This window comes from Etheostoma cragini, chromosome 15 (genome assembly GCF_013103735.1).
Source record: "Etheostoma cragini isolate CJK2018 chromosome 15, CSU_Ecrag_1.0, whole genome shotgun sequence".
NCBI lineage: Eukaryota > Metazoa > Chordata > Actinopteri > Perciformes > Percidae > Etheostoma > Etheostoma cragini.
The window spans coordinates 477,810-482,419 of NC_048421.1; the positions used below are offsets into that span (position 1 = coordinate 477,810).

Consider the following 4,610-nt stretch of genomic DNA (forward strand, 5'->3'; position numbering starts at 1 on the left):
AGGTGGTTCATGGGGAAAATACGTTTAAGTTGACCTGATGATGGCGCTAGACAAAAAGTCAGAATTACTACAATCCATCACATGGAGAACATTAATGTCTGAACCACATTTCATTATAATCCATCCAATAGATGATCAGATGTTAAACCTGCTGGTGATGCCAGAGGAACACTCAGAGGATGGATGGATCCTCTGGAGAATAAATGTCAGAACGAGATATGATCTTAACACATTTAGTAGTTGTTGAGGTATTTGAGACTGGAACAAAGCGGTGGACCGATATAACTTTCTCTAGCCATGCTGCTAACAGGACTACAATATGAATGATAGTTTTATGATTCCATTCAAAACTTCTGTATGTGTTTCCTAACTCAGGCCTATTCTCTCTTCTCAACAGAAACATGAAGTTCTTCAGCTGAAGGACAAGAATAAGAGGCCCCTGCAGAGTTTGAGCTCTTGTTGTATCATACCTGACAGGGTCCACTCTCTGTTGTGGACCAGCATGCAGATTCAATCTTCCCAGGGGCTGTTGGATCCCCTCCACTAGAAGAGGAAGAAGTCATATTTTATTAATCCAAGGAGGATGCATTACATTGTTCCCTTTGTTACAAGCCACTCCCTGATGTTAATGGATAGCCAGCCTTTAACTCAGGCTAACTAATTAGCTAGTAAGGTTCTGGTAGAAATAAAGCACAGGGAACAGAGTCTAGTCTCTAGTCCTAGTCTAGTCTACAGGAGGCTCTGACTCATTTTCTACACTCCGTGTCCGTGGACAGCTGTACGCTTGTACCGGTGTTGATGTTTTTTGCGTTGTCAGACACATGCAGCCACTTTCCTGAAACCGACTGCGGGACTGACACAAGACCACAGCGGCCCATCGCGTGGAGCCTGTCTCTAGAGCCTCCTCCTGCAGGTCGTCAGCTGTGTGTCTACCTGGTTTACTCTCGGACGGCGGATTTAACCCATCAATATAGTTTCATGTGTTCACGTAGCTCTCTAAAAGCAGAAGAAAGACGAGCTGAATACGCAACTTCACACTCGGCCAATGCGGTGTGTGATGTGATCTTGTGATCTGGACAGGAAGGATAACTCTGTGAGTTGGAAGGGGGGGTGGTTCTTGATTCTGCCTTCTCACATTGCAACACAGGTTGGTGGATCTGAGTGTCGTGCTTCTGCTTTTATATCGCGTATCGTTAGCGTCCTACTAATTATTAGACTGCCATTGAGTTTGATAATTTGGCCGTTGCTTTCTCATAGTTGTCACATTTACACCTCCCTAAGGAGGCCCCAAGGAGGCATCCTTACCAGATGCCTAAACCCCCTCAACTGGCTCCTTTTGACGCAAAGGAGCAGCGGTTCTACTCCGAGCTCCTCTCGGATGCCAGCCACCCTCCTGAGGAAACCCATTTTGGCCGCTTGTACCCTGGATCTCTTTCTTTCGATCATGACCCAGGATTCATAAACATAGGTGATGGTAGGAACGAAAACTGACTGGTAGATCGAGAGCTTTGCTTTCTGGCTCAGCTCTCTTTTTGTCACAACGGTGCGATAAATGGAATGTAATACCGCACCAACTGCTCTGAATCTCCGACAAATCTCCCGTTCCATTGTCCCCTCACTCGCAAGCAAAGGTAACTCCTTCACTTGTGGTAAGAACTCACTCCCTACCTTAAGAAGGCACTGCATCGGTTTCCTGCTGAGAACCATGGCCTCAGTTTTAGAGGGTCACAGAACAATGATGCCATCAGGACCACATCATCTGCAAAAAGCACCCCGACTACGCCTCGATATAATTTCCATAAATACTACAAACAGGATTGGTGACAAAGCGCACTCTGGACGGATCTCATCAATCTGTGAGGCTTTGCCACTGTGGTGTTGTTTATCTACCTCAGCAACTTCGACCAGGACACTGACTCCAGATACCTCTTTGATAACATGTCTCCGAAAGAATCCTTCAGAAGGAAGGCTTCCTTGACCAACGGTGTCCATTACTGTGTTTGTTGATTACTGCCCCCTTAGGCACCGAAGACCACAGCTCCCCGCCGCAGCTTCAGCAATGGAAATTTTTAACATTGTCCACTCCGGTTCAATGTCCCCAGCCTCCACAGAGATGCACGAAAAGCTCCGCCGGAAGTGTGAGTTGAAATTTTGTCAACGTCTGGAGGGCCACCCCAATTTAACCGCGCTACCAGTTTGGTCTTACCAGGTCTGTCCAGAGTCTTCCCTAACCCCCTGACCCAACTCACCACCAGATGGTGATCAGTTGACAGCTCCGCCCCTCTCGTCACCCGAGTGTCCAAAACATACGGCCTCAGATCAGACAAAATGATTATAAAGTTGATCATGGACTTGCGGCGTAGGGTGCTCTTGTACCAAGTACACTTATGAACATCCCTATGTTTGAACATGTTTGTTAAAGACAATCCATGACTAGCACAGAAGTCCAACAACAGACAACCACCCTGGTTTAGATCAGGGAGGACGTTCCTCCCAATCACACCTTTTCCACGCATTCCATGCAGAAAGTTGAAATTGAGTCAACTTTAGGTAATGAGCTATGACGCGGTTCAGCGGCAAACGACCAGCAACCAATCAGAATTCCTTCGTGCTGGCTGATCCAGAAGAACATACAATGTGACTGTCCTGCGACATCAGAGCGTCAAAAGCTTTCCCATAAGTTTTGGCAAGTGTCCTTGACGAGGTGGCCAGAGCTTCCTTTGCAGCTCAAGTGGGCGGCGGTGTGTATGTACAGATATGTCACAATGCCAGATCATTGATCAGTAAACTTAGTGTCAGACAGGTTCAAAGGTCTGGACCAAGGCAACAGTATTCTATAAATACAGACCTGCAGCCTTAGCAACTGGATGCGTCTGAACCTTCTTTCCTGCTGCCATGCCTTTTCCTTCATTTTGCTTCTGGAAAGAGAAAGAACCAGTTACACAATAATAAAAAAAATGGGCCTCATTCATTTATATCTTCCTAAGTTTTCTCTTATATATGTTCTCAAAAAAGTCCCTAAGAAAAGTCTACGTCGGATTCATGGCGTGTTCTTAAACAACAGAATTGACCACATTGTTCTTAGGATTGATGAATCCCACGTCTTTGTAATTGAAAGCGCTTGTCTGTTGTTCCTAATTAGCATAAGAAAACGCTCTGTAAATTCCCCTTTAAGGACATGACTCTTCCTGTGCAGCTCCTTTGAAGTGGGAGACCGCCTTCAACAGATGGTTGTTGGAGTCGCAGATGATTTGTACATTTTATTGGTGGAGGAAGTATTGAAGCTCAGTACGCAAGTAAAAGTGCAAATAACCAGAGACATATTTCAAATGTGCGTAAGAGTGCTTTTGCTCGTGTTTGTAAAATTTGTTCTTAGCAAATCCAAGATAAGAAAACTTTAGTGAATGTCAGACTCTTTGTGAAAAGTGCGTAAGTGGGGTTTAAGAACATATTTCTTTGTAAGACTGGTTGGTTGTTTTGCTGCATTTTGTCCAAATATTAAACTGTCTCAGCGGGACTTGAGTGTTAATGAAGAGATTTGTTCCTCACCAGTTTCTCCAGCACTTCATAGACAGCTTTGTTGAGTTCATCTTCGTGCATCTGGAACAGTTTTTCTGTCTCAGTTGTACACTCTGTTGTACACAACATAGAGTAAAGACTAACGTTAGAGCCCGGCATCACGAGCTGTTTTTCTGTGTTAATTCACTGCATCAGAGGTGAATGACGTAGTTTCCTCACCAAGGGCTTTGGGCCTTTGTTCAGGTTTCGGATCCCAGCATCTCTCCATCAGTCTTTTCAGCTCCGTCAACCCGGCAGCATCGCCTGTGATATGAGCCAGCTGTGGGCGCTCTCCTTCTGGGATGCGTAACGCTATTATTTCGGGTCTTGAATCTACATTGGAGGAAGAATTAGGAAGGCTGTCAGAGTGGTCTTGAGGTTAAATGAGACCGTGTTAATACCTGAGTAGACGGTCTAGACTGATGCTCAAGTAAAGGTTCAGGTTCAATCTGCTAAATGGGACAACTCTGCCATCTGCTGTTGTAAATTTCATTGAGTAGAGCTGTAACAATTCCAAGTCACTGTACAATTAATAGTTTCAAAAATGATCACGATTAACCAAATAACTGTCTCTTTTAGTCAAATGTAAAAGAACTGCATTTAGATAAGGTCTAACATTGAGTAACAGTAGCACATGACATGCTGTCCTAAAGAATTGTTTGGACATTATTTATTTCATATATTACTGGCAGCACCACAGTGACGTCTGCTGTAAGGCAGCTCCATCTACACCTACAGAGTCCTGCCGTTCCTGCACCACGTGTAAGATTAGGTTAGATAATACTTTATTCATCCTACAGTGGGGAAATTCTCTTGTTACAGCAGCAATTTGTCCACAGTAAGAAGCAAAACAACAACCAATCAACCAATCAACAAGCAGATAACAGATACAGAATGTGCAAAACGTACTGAATGAGTGTAAAGTGGCATTATATAAGAAGTATTGTAAAGTAAAGTAAAGTGAGGTAGCCATAGTGCAAAAAATATTGCAATGTAAGTAAGTGACAATAAATTGAATAATGTGTAATTAAATAATATAACAAAAGTAAGTA

General features: G+C 43.9%; 3 protein-coding genes across 3 annotated transcripts in view; 2 read left to right on the plus strand and 1 right to left on the minus strand.

Moving 5' to 3' along the window:
- LOC117958237 overlaps nt 1-4,610 on the minus strand; it is an 859,617-nt gene that overhangs the window by 406,087 nt on the left and 448,920 nt on the right. The window lies entirely within an intron of this gene.
- LOC117958285 (neoverrucotoxin subunit alpha-like) overlaps nt 1-4,610 on the plus strand; it is a 109,233-nt gene that overhangs the window by 8,990 nt on the left and 95,633 nt on the right. The window lies entirely within an intron of this gene.
- The window catches only part of LOC117958275 (receptor-interacting serine/threonine-protein kinase 4-like), a 7,721-nt gene that overhangs the window by 2,019 nt on the left and 1,092 nt on the right, over nt 1-4,610 (plus strand). The window lies entirely within an intron of this gene.